At 42.5% G+C, this 23008-nt stretch overlaps 1 protein-coding gene across 2 annotated transcripts in view; it reads right to left on the minus strand.

Moving 5' to 3' along the window:
• The window catches only part of Dennd4c (DENN domain containing 4C), a 102078-nt gene extending 80782 nt beyond the window's left edge, over positions 1-21296 (minus strand). For both annotated transcript variants that reach the window (XM_041651431.1, XM_041651430.1), the window contains exon 1: positions 20948-21296. The gene's annotated coding sequence lies outside the window, so the exon portion shown is untranslated. The remainder of the gene's footprint in view (positions 1-20947) is intronic.
• Between the last annotated feature and the right edge of the window lie 1712 nt (positions 21297-23008).

Below are 23008 nucleotides of genomic sequence, written 5' to 3' on the forward strand. Positions count from 1 at the left end.
TATAACTCTTATTTACTACAACAGCTGGGTGTGGTGGCTCAATCTGTAATACTAGCACTTGGAAGGCTAAAGCAGTAGGATTTTAAGGCTAGCACTACACAATAAGACCCTGTTCCAAAACCCGGAAAAAGGGGCCATCAAGATGGCTCAAGAGGTAAAACATCTGCCTCAAAATCCTAACGACCTCAGCTGGATACCTGAAATCCACAGCAGGAGAAAGTCAACTCCCCTGCAAGCTGTCCTCTGATCTCCACACTCACAATATGGCATGCACTCATACACACACCTACCCACAAACATGCACGCATACACACGACTATTCATTAAAGATTTAAGAGCTGTTGATCTAGGTAATAATATGGATGAGTAATAAAATGATGTGACAGCAACCAGAACAGAGAGAGAGAAAGAGAGAGAGAGAGAGAGAGAGAGAGAGAGAGAGAAAGGGGGGGGGGGCTGGCTGGCATAGAATTCATGTATGCCAGACTAGCCTCGAAGTCATAGAGATCCATCCGCATCTACCTCCCCAGTGGTGGGATTAAAAGTGTGCACCAACATACCTGGTCCCATATAAATTTTAGAAACTTGTTGGAAAGATGTCTCAGTGGTTAAAAACACTAGCTACTCTTCCAGAGGTCCTGGATTCAGTTCCCAGCACCCCACATGGTGGCTCAAAATCATCTATAACTCACATCTCAGGGGATCTGACGCCCTCTTCTGGCCTTTAAGGGTACTGCATGAATGTAGAGCAAAGACATACTTGTAAGAAAAACACACATATTTAAAAAAAAATCTCATATATATATGTATATACATACACACACACACACACACACACACACACACACACACACACATATATATATATATATATATATATATATGCCTGGCATGGTAGCATAAATCTTTAATCCAACCATTTGGGAAGAACAGCAAGTGGATCTCTGAGTTCAAGGACAGACTGGCATACAGAAGGAGTTCCAGGACAGCCAGGGCTATACAGAGAAACCCTGTATAGGGTTTTCTCAATTAACTAATTTATTTATTAATTTTAGAGGTTATATGATAAAAGACAATATCAGGAGAAAATAGTGAAGAAGGAGGAAACTTGGGATATTGATGGATATCTTCACTACCTTGATTTTGCAATGATTTCCCAAGTGTATATATTTGCGTCTTTGAGGATATTTGATTTCATTATTTCAGAATATCATACAATATAGTTTGAGATCATATTTAATCCCAGCTGTTGATTTGACTCCTCCCAGATCTACCCTGAATTTCCTTCCCACCACCTGACTTGGTGTCTTCTCCAATTTGCACTGCCCACATACTCAGGGATGTGAGGCCATCCACTGCAGTGCGTTAACCTGCCAGGAGCTACAACCCTTAGAAGAAAATTAACTCTCTGTCCGCCAGTGGTCACCAGTTGTCAATAGCTCCTCAGTTAAGGGTAAGGACTCTTGGCCCCTGTCCCCCTCCAAGATTTATACTTTTTTTTTTTTTTTTGGTTTTTCAAAACAGGGTTTCTCTGTGGCTTTGGAGCCTGTCCTGGAACTAGCTCTTGTAGACCAGGCTAGCCTCGAACTCACAGAGATCCACCTGCCTCTGCCTCCCGAGTGCTGGGATTAAAGGCATGTGCCACCACTGCCCGGCAAGATTTATACATTTTAAGTAGGAGCTGTACATTTTATCTGTATTATTGTCTTTTCTAAGTTTTTATTAGCATGTATCAATTATTCACAAAATAGGTTTCATTATGACATTTTCATACATGTGTATAGCATATTTTGATTATATTCAAAACTCCTTGCTGGGCATAAGGGCACAGAACTTTTTGATGGAATAATTTAATGACAGATACTCCAATTCTCCGCTGTTTTACGTGCATTTAGAGTCTATCATGTTTCATCTTCATTTCTGGACTATCCCAAATGTCTTCTAAATTACTTTTTGATCCTCTCAATGAACCCCACTTTGTTTAAAAATTCCTTATTTCTAATAATGTACGTCTTTTATATATGCCATCTCACTTTTACATCCAATTTATTTTAAGACAAATATTCTTGCATAATGGAATTTCTTCAAATTATTGAATTTCTTCAAATTACATATATTTTGCATTCAATACCAAACATATAATAACATATTAAAAATAACAAGTTCTACTTCTAATCTGATGGAAGAGGGTCATCTTTCTATCTGTTGTTTCATTGGTTAAGTAATAAAGAAACTGCTTGGCCTCTGATAGCACAGAAAATTAGGTAGGCGGAGTAGACAGAACAGAATGCTGGGAGAAAGAAGCTGAATCAGGCAGTCGCCATGATTCTCTCACTCCAGACAGTCGCAGTTTAAGATCTTCCCTGGTAAGCCACTTCGTGGGCTACACAGATTATTTGAAATGGGTTAGATCAATATGTAAGAGCTAGCCAATAAGAGGCTAGAGCTAATGGGCCAAGAGGTGTTTAAAAGAATATAGTTTCCATGTAATTATTTCGGGGCATAAGCCATGCGGGCGGCCAGGTGCCGGGACACAGCCCCGCCGCTCCCTCAACACTAATCAACTAGCCAGAGTAAAACTGCTATCTTGTGATTATTGCCCTAAACCCCAAGGGATCGTTTTAGCATGACAGCAACATGAGGAGTTGGGGCGGTTGGAGCAATAGCTCAGTGGTTAAGAGCACTTACAGTTCTTACGAAGTACCCAAATTTGGTTCCCAATTCCAGGAGACCTGATACCTTCTGACCTCTGCAGGGACCAGGCACACACATGGTGCATATTAATACAAGCACTCAAATACACAAAATAAATAGGCCTTTAAAAAAGACTGGAGGTGATAGCACCTGTCTTTAATCCCAGCACTCAGGTGGATCTCTGTGAGTTCGAGGCCAGTCTGGTCTACAAGAGCTAGTTCCAGAATAGGCTCCAAAGCTACAAAGGGAAACTCTGTCTTAAAAAACAAAAACAAACAAAAAGACAAAATAAAAGAGTTGCTAATTTGGAAGAAGGGTGTCAGAACACAGTCCAAGAATAGAGTCATGTGAGAATTCTGGGCACTTGTGAGAAAAGTCCAAAAAAAACAAGACAAGAGTCTTGTAATCTCAATTTCTTTAAAACACAGACTTGTTCTTGGAATGTTTTCGTGTTCCTCCCAAGTATGAGAGATAGGAGTGAGTTTACTTCACCTGTTACTATTCATATGCCTCTCCTGAAAAACATGTACAGCTTGTCCTTATGATTATATGCTTTATTCGGGTGATTCTTCTTAACTCTCTGAGCATAAATTGTCTGATGCTCTGAATAAAGCTGGCTATTGCAAGAGACTTGAGTCAGCCCCATTTTAGGCCCTCTCTCCCAGGTTCACCTGCCAACTAGAGCGGTAAACAAAAGGGATCAGGGGCTGGAGAGATGGCTCAGTGGTTAAGAGCATTGCCTGCTCTTCCAAAGGTCCTGAGTTCAATTTCCAGCAACCACATGGTGGCTCACAACCATCTGTAATGAGGTCTGGTGCCCTCTTCTGGCCTGCAGGCATACACACAGACAGAACATTGTATACATAATAAATAAATAAATAGATAAATAAATATTAAAAAAAAGGGATCAGTAGGAGTGGGAGGGAGACAGGAGAGGAAAATGAAAGGTTAAAGAAGTTGTGTTGTTGTTGTTTGAAACAGAGTGGTATTATGTAACCCTAGCTGCACAGAACTTTGTAGCAGACCAAGCTGACTTGCTGGAGATTGACTTGCCTATGCCTCTTTTATTTTTTAAAGATTTATTGGGGGGCTGGTGTGATAGCTCAGAGGTGAAGAGCACTGACTGCTCTTGCAGAGGACCTGGGTTCATTCCTAGCATACGCAGGGCAACTTAGAACTGTCTGTAGTTCCAGCTTCAAAAAAATCTGACATATGGCCGGGCGGTGGTGGCGCACGCCTTTAATCCCAGCACTTGGGAGGTAGAGGCAGGTGGATCTCTGGGAGTTCGAGGCCAGCCTGGTCTACAAGAGCTAGTTCCAGGACAGGAACCAAAAGTTACGGAGAAACTCTGTCTCGAAAATCAAAAAAAAAAAAAAAAATCTGACATACTCACCTGAATCATCAATGGGGCAAGGGAGAAATTAAAGAATTCCTAAACTTCAATGAAAACGACCACACAACATACCCAAATTTATGGGGCACAATGAAAAAACTTTCCTCTTAGGAAAGTTCATAGCACTAAATGCCTACATAAAGAAGCTGAAAAAATTCCACACTGGTCAATTAACAGAACATTTGAAAACTTGGAACAAAAAGCAGCAAACTCACTTAAGAGAACTAGATGGCAGGAAATAAAGTGAGAGCTGAAGTCAACAAAATAGAAACAAAGAAAACAATACAAAAAAAAAATCAATGAGACAAAGAGTTGGTTCTTCTGAGAAAAATCAACAAGACAAACCTCTATCCAAACTAACCAAAAGGCAGAGAGAGAATATCCACATTAACAAAATCAGAAATGAAAAGAAGAACATAACAACAGATACAGAGAAAATCGAGAGGATCATCAGGTCATATTTGAAAAACCTGTGCTCCACAAAATTAGAAAACTTAAAAGAAATGGGCAACTTTCTGGATAAATATCACTTACCAAAATTAAATCAAGACCAGATAACAAATTAAACAGAGCTATAATTGCTAAAGAAATAGAAAAAGTCACCAAGAGTCTCCCAACCAAAAACAGCCCAAGACCAGATGGTTTCAGCTTAGAATTCTATAAGATTTTCAAGGAAGAACTAATACTAATACTGCTCAAATAGTTCCACACAATAGAAACAGAAGGAACAAATTCTTTTTATGAGGCTACAATTACCCTGATACCCAAACCACATAAAGACATTACTAAAAAAGAGAATTACAGCTCAATCGCACTCACGAACATTGATGCAAAAATAGTAAATAAAGAGGTGGGCAGTCCTTGGGCTTCCCACAGGTCAGGGAACCCTGATTGCTCTTCGAGCAGATGAGGGGGGGGGGACTTGATCGGGGGAGGGGGAGGGAAATGGGAAGCGGTTGTGGGGACGAGGCAGAAATCCTTAATAAATAAATAAATTAAAAAAAAATAGTAAATAAAATACTGGCAAATCGGATCCAAGAACACATCAGAACCATCATCCACCATGATCAAGTCAGCTTCATCCCAGAGATGCAGGGATGGTTCAACATACAAAAATCTGTCAACGTAATCCACCATATATAAACAAACTGAAAAATAAAAACCACATGATCGTCTCATTAGATGCCAAAAAAGTTTTCGACAAAATACAACATCCCTTCGTGATAAAGATCTTGGAGAGAGGGGCTGGAGAGATGGCTCAGTGGTTAAGAGCATTGCCTGCTCTTCCAAAGGTCCTGAGTTCAATTCCCAGCAACCACATGGTGGCTCACAACCATCTGTAATGAGATCTGGTGCCCTCTTCTGGCCTGCAGACATGCACACATACAGAACATTGTATACATAATAAATAAATAAATAGATCTTGGAAAGAGCAGGTATACAAGGAACATATCTAAACATAATAAAAGCAATAAAGAGCAAGCCAACAGCCAACATCAAACTAAATGGAAACTTCCAGCGATCCCACTGAAATCAGGAACAAGACAAGGCTGTCCACTCTTTCCATATCTTTTCAATATAGTTCTTTAGGTTCTAGCTAGAGTGATAAGACAACAAAAGGAGATCAAGGGGATACAAATCGAAAAAGAAAAAGTCAAACTCTCACTAATCACTGATGATATGATAGTTTACATAAGCGACCCCAAAAATTCTACCAAGGAACTTCTACAACTCATAAACCCCTTCAGAAATGTAGCAAGATACAAGATTAACTCAGAAAAATCAGTAGCCCTCCTGTACACACATGATAAAAGGGCTGGGGAAGAAATCAGAGAATTCACAATAGCCACAAACAGCATAAAATATCTCAGAGTAACTCTAATCAAACAAGTGGAAGACTTGTATGATAAGAACTTTAAATGTTTGAAGGAAGAAATTGAAGAAGACACCAGAAAGTGGGGAGATCTCCCATGCTCCTGGGTAGGCAGAATTAACATAGTAAAAATGGCAATCTTACCAAAAGCAATCTACAGAATCAACACAATGCCCATCAAAATCCCAGCAAAATTCTTCAAAGACCTCAAAAGAATGGTACTCAACTTCATATGGAAAAGCAAAAAACCCAGGATAGCCAAAACAATCCTGTACAATAAAAGAACTTCTGGAGGCAACACAATTCCTGACTATAGAGCTACAGCACTGAAAACAGCCTGGTGTTGGCATAAGAACAGACAGGAAGACCAATGGAACCAAATAGAAGACCCAGATATCAATCCACACATCTTTGAACACCTGATCTTTGATAAAGAAGCAAGAAAATATCAAATGGAAAAAAGAAAGCATATTTAACAAATGGTGCTGGCATAAATGGATATCAACATGCGGAAGAGTGAAAATAGATCCATATCTATCACCTGCACAAAACTCAAATCCAAATGGATCAAAGACCTCAACATAAAACCAACCACAATGAGCCTCACTGAAGAAAAGTGGGAAGTACACTTGAAAGCATTGGCACAGGAGACCATTTCCTAAATATAACCCCAGTATCACAGATACTGAGAGAAACAATAAATGGAACCTCCTGAAACTGAAAAGCTTCTGTAAAGCAAAGGACACAGTCAACAAGACAAAACGGCAGTCTACAGAATGGGAAAAGATCTTCACTAACCCCACATCAGACAGAGGTCTCATCTCCAAAATATACAAAGAACTCAAGAAATTCAACTCCAAAAGATCACATAATCCAATAAAAAAATAAAGTACAGACCTAAATAGAGAACTCTCAACAGAGGAACCTAAAATGGCTGAAAGACACTTAAGGAAATGTTCAACATCCTTAGTCATCAGAGAAAAGCAAATCAAAACTCTGAGATTCCATCTTACACCTGTAAGAATGGCTAAGATCAAAAACACTTGACGACAACTTATGCTGGAGAGGTTGTGGGGTAAAGGGAACACTCCTGCATTGCTGATGGGAGTGTAAAGTGGTACAGCCCCTTTGGATATAGTGTTATGATTTCTCAGAAAATAGGAAACAACCTTCCTCAAGACCCAGTAATACCACTTTTGGGTATATATCCAAAGGATGTTCAATCGTGCCACAAGGACATGTGCTCAACTATGCTCAAAGCAGCATGGCCAGAACCTGGAAACAACCTAAATGCCCCTCGACCGAAGAATGGATAAGGAATATATGGTTCATTTACACAATGGAGTACTTCCAAGTAGAAAAAAATAATCTTGAAATTTGCAAGAAAATGGATGGATCTAGAAAACATCATATTGAGTGAGGTAACCCAGACCCAGAAAGACAATTATCATATGTACTCAGTCATAGTGGTTATTAAACATAAAGCAAAGAAAACCGGCCTACAAATCACAATCCCAGAGAACCTTGACAACAATGAGGACCTTAATACATGGATCTAATCTACATGGGAAATAGAAAAGGACAAGAACTCCTGAGTAAATTGGAAGCATGGGGACCATGGGAGAGGGTTGAAGGGGAGGGGAGAGGCAGCGAGGGGAGCAGAGAAAAACGCAGAGTTCAAAAAATAAAAAATCTGACATCTTCTTCTGGCCTCCAAAGGCACTGCATATATGTAGAGCACAAATATACAAGCAGGCGTATTATCCATACGTATGAAAATAAGTAAAAATTTAAAAATTACATTATGTGTGTGGGGGGGGGGGGGAGTATGTGCACATGAAAAGCCAAATACCCAGGTATTTGGATTCCCTGAAGCTGGAGTTATGGGCTGTTTTGAGATACCTGGTGTGGGTGCTGGGAATTGAACTCAGGTCTTCTGAAGTACCATTAGTGCTCTTAACTGCTGAGCCACCTCTCCAGGCCTATACTTTATTTTTATATATTTTTGGTTTTGTTTTGTGTTGAGGAGTGGGATTCAGTCACAGGAGTCCTTTTATCCTTTGCCTGGTCCTCTGAAAAGCCCAAATACTAGACATTTAACTCTCTCTACCACGGCCACTTCAGACTACTCCTACTTTCCAGTTGAACATTATTTCTCTGTATGTGCACCTCACATTTTTATTCCTTCATCTACTTAAGGACACTGAGTTGTCTCCACATCCTGCTGCTATCATAGTGCTAAAATGAGCCTGGGGTGTGGAGTGGGTGCAGGTATGGCCTCAAGAGAGCAATTCTGGCTAAATAACTACAAGCTTGATTGCCAGTCCATACAGTGATTCTATTTTTAATATAATTTTTTAGTAATCTCCCACGTTTGTAGATAGTGTTTATTCCCTTTGCTTTAACCCTGCTACGGCTCTGCATAGCAAAGCTTTTCTGTTTGGTTTTAAGAGACGGGGTCTCACTCTGAAACCCAGGTTACCTAGAACTCATTGTGGCCCAGGCAAGCTCAAATTCATCCTCCTGCTTCAGCTTCCCATGCCACTTAGCTTCAACAAAGCTTTATTTTGGGGGAGGGTTTCTCTGTAGTCGAGGATAACCTCCAAATCACAGAGATCCGCCTGTCTCTGCCTCCCGGAGTGCTGGGATTAAAGGCGTGAGCACCACCACTCAGTTTAACAAAGCTTTTTTAAAAAGTGCAAAAATCAATTTATAAGGCTTAATATTCATTCTCCAATACAACAAAGATAATCTTTTATAACTTAATTTCATACTTCTTACTGACTAGCACCCCGCCCCCCGACAGGTTTCTGTGTTGCCCTGGCTGTCCTGATTGTCCCTTTGTAGACCAGGTTGGCCTTGAAATCAGAGACCCTCCTGCTTTAGCCATCCTAGTGCTGGAATTAAAGGCAGGTACCACCGCACACGTGCCCAAAACATTCATTAATGTAAACAAAACACCATTAGCTTCAACCTACACAACTAAATATCATCCACACAATTTTTCTCACTGAAATATAAAGATTTCTTCCAGAGTTTCAAAATTTATCTGTATGTTCCCACACCATGCAAAATAAATGATAAGTTTTCTAAATCAAAGAAAAATAGGAAAGTACCATTTTATCAGTTATTGGCTACATTTAAGCAACGTAAAACAGGGATTTAGTGGTTTTCTTCAGACAGCTCTATCAAGACCAGTTATGCCTCCTATATCAGAGAACTATAAAACTGAAGTCCTTTCAAATAAAATCAGCTGACAAAACCATAATATTCTCCACTGTTGTATTTGTGGCTCCGAGTTTTATACAAAAGTAATGTAAAGAGAGGGCTTGGGCTAGATTGTGAGTTTCATCCAGGTCAGCCAAGGTTAAAAGATGAGGTCCTATCTCAAAAGAGCTAGAGGGAGGGGGAGAGAAACAGGAAGGGAGGGAAGGAGGGAGGGAAAAAAAGAAAGAAAGAAAGAAAGAAAGTCAGACAGGATAAAAGAGCCCTGGAAAGTAGAGAATGCAGCAGCCACTACTAATTAAATAAATCCAGTTGTTATCCACCAAATCCCCTTGGAAAAACTAGAACTTCCCTTTTTGAATGTTATGCAAAGTTAAGATGGCCAGGTGTGGTGGCAAGGGCAGAAGGAGCACCAGGAGTCTGAGGTTGGCCTGGTCTACACAGTGAGTTCTAAATCAGCCAGGACTGCTTAGTGAGATCTTGTCTCAAAGAAAGAAGGGAGCAGGGAGCCTGGGCTTGGTAGCACTACCTGTAAATCCAGAATTTAGGAGGTAGCAGCAGAAAGATGAGGAGTTCATGGCCAATCTCACAGAGGGATTCAGAGGCCAACCAGGGCTTCAGGAGACCCCATCAAGGCAAGGGAAAAGGGGTAAAAGAGAGGGAGGCGATTAGCTTTACCACCAAGATTTATAAGGCAATGGACCTATGTATCAAATTGATAATATAACATGTCTGGGAATTTTAAAAGGGACAACTCTGGGTCTGCTTAATTTTGGTGTATGATTTTTTTTTATTTGCAAGTTTTTTTAATACATAAAAAGCTTATTCTTTTAAAAAATGACTGAATTCCACTAGCATTTGAACATAGTATTTTGAAAAAAAAAGAATTAAAAAAGAAATTTTGACCCTTTTTTTGTTTTGTTTTTAGAAGGATTTTTCAAGGTGGTCTTGGTGTAACAATTTTGCATTTATCTGTACCTACTCTGTAAGTGAACAACTGCTGGAAGTCAGAATTCCTGCTGTAAGAAAATGGATACAAATCTGGAGAATGTGAAGAAAAGAGCCAGTGTACTAGAATGGAATTAGAAGCATCGGTGTGAATACATAACCTTAGCACATTGCTAAGGCAATTCTGTGCCCTTCAACGACTCCTAGAACAGGAAAAGCATATTAAACTAGATGTGGTGGCACTAGTCTAGTAATCCCAGCACTCAGGAAGCTGAGGCAGGGGGATTTCCAACTCCAGGCCAGCCTGAGATAAGCAGCCAGGTTTTGGCTCAAGAAATCCAAGCAAGCCAAAATGAAGCAACTGCAGAGTGCTCGGGCATTTAGAAACAGGCTATCTACACCAACCACTCCCCGGCTAGGAACCAGGAAAGAGGGGGGAGAAAGACATTGTGAGGCAGCATTGGGGTGGGATGTTGTGAAGGCTGTCACCCAGTTATGCCTGAAGCCTCAGAAGATGGGATTCCCAGAATAGCAGACCTACCAACAACCTGTACGAAGGGATGACCTTCATCCTGTATAAAGGGCCAACACACTCCATGGGAGCTATAGACAGTTGCTGGGGAAAGACATTTTCTTCAGTGTTGTTCCTAAATTAACCTGTAGCACCCATGTCCCTGTAAACAACCCTAAGTAAACTCATTAGGTCACTAAACAGACAGGAGCAGATGCAGGGCTAGGAGGAAGAAGAAGATCATGGGAATAGTAGGGGAACGAGAAAGTAATAGGGTTGAATAGGATTAAAATACACTATATACAGATATGAGGATGTCATAATGAAACATATTATTATGTATAAATAATATATGCCAGTAAAAACATTAAAACCAAATAAATAAATGCGTATTCATGTAAAACCAAAGTCCGGGCTTTGGTAAATGCCAATGTCATTAGTAGGACAATTATGCCATAGTAATATAAAATGTTTTATTTTGGAATTATGTGACTTTTTTGAGACAGGGTCTCATTTTGTAATTTACTATGTTGCCCAATCTGGTATGGAAAGCACGGCAATCCTCCTGCCTCAGCCTCATGAGTGCTGGGAGCTACTATGCCCAACTTGAAACATAAAATGGTAACAGGGGCTGGAGAGATGGCTCAGAGGTTAAAAGAACTGACTGCTGTTCCGGAGGTCCTGAGTTCAATTCCCAGCAACCACATGAAGGCTCACACCCATCTATAATGAGATCTGGTGCCCAGAACACTATATACATAACAAGTAAATTTTAAAAAAATAAATAAATAAATAAAATGGTAACAGGAAGGAGAGAAACACTATCTTTTCAACTTTGATAAATCTAAAATTATTCAGAAATTTACATTTTAAGGGTGGAGATATATCTCAATGATAGATCACTTGCCTAGCATAAGAGAAGTCCTGAGTTCAATCTACAGCATCACTAGAGCTTGATTTTATTCTTTAATGCAGGAAAAAGAGTGTCCATGAGAATGTAAACACGTTTGTGAAGACCAGAGGTGGATCTTGGGTTTCTTCCTCAAGTGTTTTTTGCCTTATTCTTGAGAAAAGATCGCTCACTGAACCTAGAGCTCACCAACTGAGTAGACTGGCAGCAAGACCCCACAGGGATCCTCCTGATTTACCTTCTTTCTCAGTTTGGGGGTTATGGGAGCACAATGCCACACCTGGCTAATTAATGTGGGTACTGTGTACTCACGTCCTCTTATTTGTAAAGCAAATACTTTAACAACTGTAAACTTTAACAACTTTAAGGTTTTCCCTGTCCCAATAATTTAAGCATATGTAAATTTTATTAATTTATTATATATGCAAGTCAACAAAACTGACAGCAGTAATATAAACAAGCAAATCAAGGAAACAACACACTTGAAAGTGGTACCTACACATAATTATTTATACAATGGAGTGTCACTCAACAATAAAAAAGAAATGAAGTACCAACACATTGGTACCACAAAGATGAACCTTGAAAACACTTCACTAAGTGGAAGAAGCTAGTCACAGACACCATATGCAGATCGGTTCCACTTCATTAAAATGCTCAGAACAGCAAATCTAAAGAAACAAGAGAGGATAAATAGCAGACTCAGGCAGGCAAGGATTCAAGAAAACTGCAGGACAGGAGGTTCCTGTTCAAAATGCTTCCACAAGAGCCAGGCCTGGGAGCACAGAGAAGAGAGAAAAAGAGGGGATGGTTGGAGATGTAGAGGGCAAAAAGAGATCTTGTCTCCAAATAACAGGTGCTAGAGCAGGGGTTATAACATGTAGGTCGGGACCCCTGGGGTCAACTGGCTCTTTCACAGGGGTCTCTTGAGAACATCAGAAAACCCAGGTATTTACATTATGATTCATAACTGTATTCAAAATTAGCTATGAAGTAGCAAAAATAATTTTTTGGTTGGGGTCAGCACAACATGAGGAACTGTATTAAAGCATTGCAGCATTAGGAACGCTGTGCTAGAAATGGCTCAGCAGTTCTAAGTGCTAGCAACTCTTCCAGAGAACTGAACCCAATTTCCAGAGCCCTCATGGGGAGATTCACAACCATTTGTAACTCCAGCTCCAAGGGATCCAACATCCTCTCATGGCCTCTGTGGGTACCTGCATTCACCCACATAACCAAATGCAGGTACACATAAGAAAAAAGAAATAAAAAAATGATATGGGTTTCCCTCCTAGTTCTGATTGCTTAAAAACACTTCCAGAAGTAGTGTCACCAAAACAACAAACAATACCTAATCTACCCCTTCAGTAACACACCAGAGCAGGGTGCCCTGGAGAAATGATGAGGCTGAAGTGAATCAAGAAAAATATATGCTACACCTAGAATGCCATGTTCAAAGGACAAAAGGCACGTCTAAGATTAACAGTCACAGGGACTAGCTTAAAAAGAGTCTCCCATAGGTCAAACTGTGGGTGATCTCTAAGTCATAGTCATAACAAGTAGCAGGAACTGGGAATATGACTCCAGAGTAAAATGCATGCTGAGCATACAAAAAGACAGAATGGTAGCAACGGATTATAATACAATTTAATATGTACATGTACCAGAGGCATTCAGTGCCTGTGGAGGTCAGAGAAGTCAGAAGAGCTGGACTAGAGTTACAGATGTCTGTGAACCACCATGTGGGTGCAGGAGTTGAATTCAGGTCTTTTGCAAGAACAAGTGTTCTTATCTGCTGAGCCACTTCTCAATATATATAAAATAATTTTGAACCTTGAGTGCGTTCTGGTCCTACAAAATGAAGGGCAAGAAAACTTTTACAAAAGAATGACAACAGATACTTTGAGAAGAAGGAATAGTAGAAAATAACTATGTTTTTCTCCATCCCTACCTGTTACAGGGTCCTCCTGGCTGGCATACCTCACCCGCTACCCTAAACTTCTCCAACCCTGGGACTCCCTTACCCCAATTGCCGTTCCCTATATAATCCAGCTATTTTGACCCCTTCTCTTTTGGACCCCCTAGCTGCACCTGGAACTCAAAATGCTGAGACAGGAGGATCTTGAGTTTGAGGCTGGCTTGGACTAGATATGGAGCTCCAGGCCAAACTGCTGGACTATAAAGAAAAATCAGGTCTCAAAAATCAAAAGAGACGGGCCAGTGAGATGGCTCAGCAGATAACGGCACTTATCAGGATACCCTATAAGCAGGGTCTCCAGTTCTCACATGGTCTAAAGAGAGAACTAATTCTGGCAAGTTGTCTTCTGACAATCACACACACACACGCGCGCGCACACACACACACACACACACACACACCTTTCTCTAAAATGTTAAAATGTTAGGGGAAAGAAAAGGGTGGCCAATGATTAATAAAGTTCTTATCCCACAGGCAAGAGTCTGATCCCCAGAGCCCATGTAAATTCTGAGTAGGCTTGGCAGTTTTCCTGTAATTCCAACCTCTGAAGGCAGAGATGGGATCCCCACAGTAAACTGGCTACTGAGACTAGCTGTGGAAGATTCCAAACATCAGCCTCAGCCCTCTATATTCACACTCACTCACACACGTGAGCTCACACCTGTACATACATGTGCTGCACACAAGTAAATACACCCACACCCACAAGCACATGAAAAAGTTTTAAAATAATGACATCAATAAACAAAACAAAACAAAAAAGAGTCGGGCTTGGTGGTACATATCTTTAATCTCAGCACTCACAAGGGGGGGGATATGATATTGATCTCTGTAAATTCAAGGACAGCCTGGTCTATTGAGTTCCCACCTAGTCAGATCTAGAGTGAGACCCTGTCTGAGGGAAGAAGGAAATCTCCAAATAAATGATCAGGTATCCGGCTAAGGCAGGAGGATTTTTGCAAGTTTAAGACTAGTCTAGATTTCAAAGCAAGACCCTGTTTCAAAAGAAAAGAAAAGCATAGGAACTGAAGAGAGGGCTCTGTGCTTAAAAGTTTAAGAGCACCAACTGCTCTTCCAGAGGACCTGTGTTCAATTCCCAGTACCACATGGCAGCTCACAACCACCTGTAATTACAGCTCAGGAAATATACATTCAGGCAAAAGACCCATGCACATAAAACTAAAAAAAAATTAAAGAAAATGCTGAGGATTATAGGTGAGAATATAGTCTTTCAGGACAAAAAAACAGGTCATATAATAAGGGAAATACTTTATAAGAAAAGAAAGCCGCGGGGTGGTGGTGGCGCACGCCTTTAATCCCAGCACTCGGGAGGCAGAGGCAGGCGGATCTCTGTGAGTTCGAGGCCAGCCTGGTCTACAAGAGCTAGTTCCAGGACAGGCTCCAAAGCTACAGAGAAATCCTGTCTCAAAAAACCAAAAAGAAAAAAGAAAAGAAAGTCTAAGGCCAAGATAACTAAGTCTCTGTCTGAAGAGCCCCACACGCCTCAAACTTACGGTTACCACTGTGTATAGTCTACTGAATAAAGAGTGCAACCAGCCGGTCGGTGGTGGCACACACCTTTAATTCCAACACTCGGGAGGCAGAGGCAGGCAAACCCCTGTGAGTTTGAGGCCAGCCTGGTCTATAAGAGCTAGTTCCAGGACAGGAACCAAAAGCTATGGAGAAACACTGTCTCAAAAAATCCAAAAAAAAAAAGATAAAATAAATAAAGAGTGCAACCATGTCATTCCATTAATTATAGAAAGATTAAATTACTGAATAATTCTTTTTAAAAATTAGCACTTATTTATTTTGTTTGGGAAGGGAAGCACAAGCTTGCCGCAGCATCCATGTAGAGGTCAGATGACAACTTTTCAGATGTTCTCTCCTACCATGAGGGAACCAGGGATCAAAGGCAGGTTGGCAGGCTTGGCAGCAAGTAACTTTATCCACTGAGCCATCTAACCAGCCTCTGAATAATTCACCTTTCTGTATATTAAAATCTCCTACATAGAGCTGGGAATCTACATGTATGGGAAATACATGATTATCATGTAAAAGCAGGCTCCAAATTCAATGTACAGCACCCTTTAAAACAAAAAAATCACATATAATCTTGGGGAGGGGGGGTCTACCTTCTGTTTTGTTCCATTAGCCAATTCCCAAGCAACATCCAGTTAATTGTCATGGGTCTACGTTTGATCTAAATTCCCTCTCTTCACTCTTACCCGCCCCCCAAAAAATACCAAAAACAAACAAACAAAAAACCTTTTCAAGTTTATTCTTTCAGGCATCTAAGTTTCCAGTGGAAAGTAGGGCTTACGTAGTGGGACACACTTCATGTACTCATGTAATACATACTTCATGCAATCATGGCACTCAAAAGGCTAAAGGAAGAGAACTGCTTGAGTTTGAGGCCCATCCATGTCATACTGTGAATTGCAAGCCAGCTTGGGATAAAAATTTCATTCAATAAACGAATAACAAGAACAAAAGGTTTTAGAGAGAGGCAAATGGAGATTTTTTTGTATCTAATTACTTTTTTAAAGCTTTCCTTTATGTAATGTGTATATGTACATGTACCAGAGGCATTCAGTGCCTGTGGAGGTCAGAGAAGTCAGAAGAGCTGGACTAGAGTTACAGATGTCTGTGAACCACCATGTGGGTGCGGGAGTTGAACTCAGGTCCTCTGCAAGAACAAGTGTTCTTATCTGCTGAGCCACTTCCCAAGCCTCAGAACGACTTTAAAGCACAGCACAGGGGCATGAGGAGGCAGTGCAGCAGATAAAGAAGCTTCCTGGCCCTTTGTTCACGATGTTAGGAATGAGAGCGATGAACACACTGAATGCACACAAGGAATCACAAGCAAGACAGCTAGTACATGAGTGTGAGGACTGATTAGGGAGGGGGACACCCCTCTGGCCTCTGCAGGTACCTGCACTCACATGCACATACCTACACACAGGCACACATACACATGATCAAAAATAATAAAAACATCCAGGCAGTGGTGGCACACAACTATAATCCCAGCACTTGGAAAGCAGAGGCAGGTGGATCTCCACAAATTTGAGGTCAGCCTGGTCTACAAAGCAAGTTCCAGGACAGTCAGAGCTGTTACACAGAAAAACCCTGTCTCGAAAAAAACCAAATAATAATAAATCTTTTTTTTTTTTTGGTTTTTCGAGACAGGGTTTCTTTGTGGCTTTGGAGCCTGTCCCAGAACTAGCTCTTGTAGACCAGGCTGGTCTCGAACTCACAGAGATCCGCCTGCCTCTGCCTCCCGAGTGCTGGGATTAAAGGCGTGCACCACCACAGTCCAGCACAATAAATCTTTAAAAAAAAAGAAAAGCAAGTTTAACCATTAGGAAGCAGGAAGGGAAGTGACATAAAGAGGCTGGAGAGGTGGCTCAGCAGTTAAAACGTGCCATTTTCCAAAGGACCCAAGTTCAGTTTCCAGCATCACATCCTTCAGTTACAACCACTGGTGATTACAACTTAAGGAGGTCTCATCTTTCAACCTCCCATGCACTACTAAATATATAAGCACTTGCAACAGAGAACAACCTAGATCAATAAAAAAAAAATCAAGAGCCAATATGGTGGCACACACCTGTAATCCTACAACTCTGGAGTCAGACGCAGAAAGACCTCAAATCCCAGACTAGACTGATAATAATGAGCACAGCCATACACACTATAGCCCCACCTAATCTCACCAGTGCATGGCGTGCATGGCCACCTCCACTGTCAACAGCCCCTTCAGAGCACTATCTGTATTAATTCATAACTGATCAATCTGCTGCACTCACACACAGTCATCACCCAGAGTCTCTGGTTTATATTAGAACCCCCTTTGGGTGGTAGACAGTCTACGGCTTTGAACAAATGAATAGTGTATACATCTACTACTATAGCTTCACATTTAATTTTAGTGCCTTAAAATTGTTCTGTGCTTTGCCTTTCCCCTCCCCCAATTGTTATTTTTTTCTTTTCCTTACTGCTTTTTTGATACAGGGTCTCATAGCCCAGGCTGGCTTTGAACTCATAATCCTCCCACTTCAGCCTCCCAAATACTAGGATTACTGGCATGCCCAGCTTTTTTGCCATTACTGAGGTTTTGACTTTTTTTTCCCATTTGTCTAATTTTTACTGACTTCTTTGTGTATGTGGGTAGATGTGCGTAGTTGAGCACATGCATAAAGATAGGAGAACAACTTGCAGGAGTCACTTTGCTCTTCTATCAAGTGGGACCTAGGGATCAAACCTGGGTCAGGTGACAAGTGCCTTACTTTCTCGGCCATCTCACTGGCCCTGATTGCGTGGTGAGACAGGATCTTGAATAGCCAGACTGTCTGCAACCTCATTCTGAAACTGAGGCTAGTCTTGATCCTCCTGCTTCTATCTCCCTACTACTGGGATTACAAGCATGTGCCATCACCCCATTTATTGTTACATGCTTTACTGTAGGGCCACGAAAATGTCTAAACTACGTATGTGAGCTGGAGGTGTGATTTGGTGGTAGAGGAAGTGTTCAGTATGCCTAAGTTTCTGGTTCCACCTAAAAACCACAGTAGCACAAAGAAGTCATGCATGAGAATTATACTGTATTTCCTCCATAGCAATGATCTAACCAGCAGTAGGAAAAAGCCATACCAATTTGAAAGGAGGAAGTATTACCAGCTTTCTTAGCAAACACTATGAGTGTGACGGGGAAATAAAGAAAAAAGATATCCAAGAGCAACTGGAAGTCAAGTATGAGTCTGAGCAGACCACAGTGATGAAGACCTGCAATCCCTGCACCTGAGGAGGCAGGAGCGCTTAAGTGTGTCCTCAGCTGTGTACGTTTACCTTTCCCAGGATTTAAGAGGCCCAGGCAGGAAGGCACAGCAAGTTCCAGGCATGCCTAGACTATACATACAACAGGACTTGTAATAAAAAAAAAAAAAAAAGTAGTTTTCAAACTGGGCATGATGTCTTTAGTCCCCAGACTGAGGCAAAAGCAAGACGATTATAAAAAACTCCCACAAATACTATCATCAATTTCAAATAATAAAGTATCTAAATTTGGAATTCCTTACACGATGATGCTAAAAAACTTCTTTTACTATGCTATAATACAACATTCTTTTCTCAGTTTTCAACTATTTTTTTGGTGCTCTGTTTTGTTTTTCCTAAACATGGTCTCACCAGTCAACCAAAGCTGGCATGAAACTTGTTTGCTGAGTCGTGGAGCTGGCCTCACACAATCCTCCTGCCTCCACCTTCCAAGTGGAGAGCATTAGAGCTGTACATCACTACCCCTGGCTTCCCAAACCGCACAACTTCCCATTCCACTAAGACGTCCCATTGCTCCTGTCTATAAGACTGACAACCTGAAAGAAGGTACCATTTGTGCGGCACCATCCCCCAAAAAGGCGGCATTCAAATTCGTGTACTATGAAAACTTGTGTCGTAATTGTAACAGACATTCCGTTTTCAAATCACAACAGCCAGCCGAGACAACCTGCCACTGACTCAGCTGCTTTCTTTTTCACCTTACAACCTGCACTTGAGGTGCAAGAACAAGACGAAAACACCACTTTAAAGTGAGCAGCAAAGCCATTATGGTATTTGTCTTGGCAGGAAGCACCAATGAAAATAGGAGATGCTTCAGTCTTGGCAGGCAGATAGACAAATTCTCCACGCATAAGTTACACACTGCATTTCATTACAGATGCCTAACATGTGCTCCCTTAGAAAGCTCACCTGCCCAAATAACCATCCGAACCTGGCACCGTGAATTGTTATAGCCTGCACAACACGGCAGTTCCTTGTAACTTAAAACATTTGCTTTTAAGAACAGTCTCCACCTACAACTTTTCCACCAATTTCTTCAACTACAAGCCAAAGTTTATACTATGAAAATCTGTATTTATTCCCAGAATGCATTTACAAATTACACAGGGGTAAAGTATTAAAATACAAAAACATCAACATTTCTAACACATCTTTTCTATTATTCAAACAGCCAAACAATTATACCTCAGGCAAAGTATCATGAGCCAAAAATCAAATGACACGGGATTACTTCACTAAAATAGGTAATAGAGATGATTAGACCCTTAATCTCAATCAATTACTTTATAAATAGTCAAAGGAGTCACCCACCATGTGGTAGGAAGTGGACTGAATAGCAGTAACTAAAAAACGATTGAACGCAATCCAGGAAGAGGCAGGTCATGTTCATGAACACAAATCTAAGTTTATTTCTGAGATTTTTGAGTTCCCAGTCGTACGTCAAGAAGGCAGTTTGCCAACTTTTTGACATTAATATGGAGAACAGAGAAGAAAATATAGCAGATTTTTATGGTTATAATGAGTGAGATAGAAAAAAAGATTTTCCTTTCGCAATTTTTTTTCTTAGAAAAAGTCACAGAAAGCGTTCCAGATTTGAGGTAATATACATGGTTTCCTCAAATCAAATGAAAACTTGGTAACAGCACATTACACCTAAGGATCTCTTCTATCTTACTTCTCCTTGAAAACAGAGACAGGAATGGAAGACCTACTCCTAGGATTAGCTGGAGTGTGAGAACATCTTAACTCCAGTTGCACACAATTAAGCAGACTCAGTCAGTCAACTGCTCAGGCTACGGTGCACTGACAACCTCAGTTAAGCACAATCGCCCAAGTTGAGCTTTCAGTAAGGGGGATGACACCTTCCCTCGCATTTGCTCAAGTAACTACGGTAACTGCTCTAAATTTTCCCGTGTGAAACCAACAAAATGTGGGGGAAGAAAGAGAGAGGGACATTTTAAAAACTGGGTCATTCCTTATTTGTTCTCTTCCAGCACATTCTTCGGGAGGGAAACGGCCTTCGAAGCACAGAAAGGGGAGGGGGGAAAGACGTGACAGCATCTCCAACGCTTTAAAGTTACAGTTCTTCCAAGAGTCGGCACTAGGGGCTCATTAGTTGGCTTTATTTGCGTTTAGTCACTCCGGACTGAATGGAGTCTTCCTATAAGTTATCCCCAACAAAGCACCCCTAGGCATCGGCCACCGTCCGGCAGAGGAGGAAATGCCCTCAATTCACCTGCGGCACCTGCCTGCTCCCGGGCTGCCTCCACCTCCGCGGCGTCACACGACCCCGGTTCCCTGGAGGCACCGTCACCAGCAGCGACCCGCCGGCCGGGCCAAGGGCCCCGGAGTCCGGCTCCCGCCCCACCCCGGCGGCACAGGCCAGGCTCTGGCCCAGCACCGACGCGATCCTCAAGAGGCCCTCCGGCCGCAGCCAGCAGGCTCCGGGGACCTCCCGCCCGCTGAGCGCCTAGGCCGGCCAACCCGCCGCTCCCCACCTCCGACTCCGGTCCCGCACGCTACCTGCGCGGCCCGGCGGCGCGGGAGACGTAGGCAGGGCGGCGGTGCGGACTCACCTGCGCCAGCCCCGTCAGCGACGGCCCGACACTACAAGCGGCTTCCTGGGGCGAGAAGGCGCCGGCGACGCGGCCTGGGCACCCTCAGCAGGCAGGGCCGGGACTCCGGCGGCCCCTCTGCGCCTGCGCCTCCGCGCGGCCGGGTCTCGAGGGGCACCGCCTGCAGCGAGGGCAACTGCCGGCCGAGGGGCTCGCGGGCCGCGGGCGCTGCGGGAGGACCGATGTCTAGGCGCTGCCCGCGACGAGCCCGTCCCGACCGCAGACCGCCATGTTTCTGTTCCCTTTTCTTTTTTGCCTTCCCCTCCTTCCGCCCCTTTCCACAGAACACCACTTTCCCTCCCTTCTTCCCTCTCCCTTTCCTTCTGCGGGGGCGGTGGAAAGGGCGCGGGGAGGGCGGGGTCCGAGGGCGGTCCCGCCCCGCTAGATCCACGCCCCCATGGTTAGGCTCCGCCCAGTGGCTGACCCACGCCCACAGACTTGAACCAAGCCTTGCGCTCAGACCACGCCCCTGCAGCCTGTGCAGAGCCTGGAGGAGAGCTCCCTGGCTGCGTCGGCCGGGTTTCCGTGCCCTGTCCCTCCTGGCAGAGGGACCCATCCTGGCCGACCTCCGGACGCGCTCTAAGAGTCCTGACGCTGGCCTCGGAGACCCCGAAGCGAGAGATGACTAGCGTTCCGGGCGCTGCTTGCAGCCTTCCTATAGGCTCTGTGTTTATTGTGGTGGCCTGGAGCAGGTGACCGCTCCCTCTCCCAGCTGGGGCTTTCCAAGACTGGAATAGCGACTCTGAATAGTTCAAGGTCAATGAAAAGAGAGCGAGAGGCCCAGTTAGTAGAGGCTGGAAGTGGCATTCATAACTGGATGACTTCAAAGTCCGAGTGACACTGGAGGGCTGTTCCTTTCCAAGCGGGCCACAGACATCTAGAGAGACTTTAGCTGCGCGGAATTTCGCGTAGAACTCTTTATAAAAAACGATCAGTACCCTACTGCCTCCCAAAGGTAGCCTAGATTTGTAGGTACGCCCTCTGAGTCTTTCTTGTAGCACAATTTTGGCAAAATGTTTCTAACTTGTTTTGTTGAAGTGCGCGAGGTGGGGGGGGGAGCGCGGGGGCAAGGTTCCACTGTCTAGCCCGGGCTATCCTGCAAGTCTGTTTGTAGACCAGGCTGGCCTTTTAACACTCGCTGGAATTGAAGACGTGCGCCACCACTTGGTGACAACAATTTAAGGTATAAACTTTTCAAGGAACAAATGGCTTAAAATAAGTTACAACTTATTTCCTCCTGGCAAAACAGGATTGGCCAGTGACCCCCGCAGTTGATTGAAATTACAACTGATAAGATTTTGGAGGGAAAAGAAGACAGCGCATAATAAATGGCGTGTGTGAACACGCCTAAAGGAAACCGGTTTCTCTGTATGCAGTTAAAAATTCACTAAATTATTTTAAAGATTTGTACACATCTGATGAGTACTCGGGCACATAATGATCATTTTGCCGCGAATTACTCCTTGTTCACTATTCTTGCTAACAAGTGGAATATTAAGTCTGATTGGCTTGGATGTCAATTTATCTCTGAGGTTTACTGCAGGTTTGAAAATTTTTTGGTTTTGACTTCTGTAGCAGACACTGTTTTCCTAACCACATTAGTAGTCGGAATTGATTCAAGAAGAAACACTTAGCAATATAAATACGGCTCCACTAACAATAGTTAGGCGTTAGTCTGGGGCCCTGGAAACACCCTAACACTAACAATCCAGACAGCAGAAATTTATTCTAAGGACACGTTCGTATTTGAAAACCTAGCTTGTGGACTTCTTGTCCTTCCTTACAAATGTGAAAATTTATATTTTCAAAATATTTCAATGGAGTTATGGGTTTAACTCAATAGGAGAGAACTTATTTAGCCCACATGAGGCCCTAGGTTGGATCTCTAGCTCTGAAAAAAAAATGTTTCTGGGTACACATCATTAGCCCTCAGGCACAGCAAGGGCCTCCCCTTCTTTCCCAATCCTGTTCTTTGCTACCCACAAAAATGGGAGAAAAAAAAAGGTGCTGGAGAGATGTCTC

The sequence above is a fragment of the Microtus oregoni genome, unplaced genomic scaffold, assembly GCF_018167655.1.
Source record: "Microtus oregoni isolate MIOR12 unplaced genomic scaffold, Mior012 000005F_ref0000423, whole genome shotgun sequence".
In the NCBI taxonomy this organism is placed as follows: Eukaryota; Metazoa; Chordata; class Mammalia; order Rodentia; family Cricetidae; genus Microtus; species Microtus oregoni.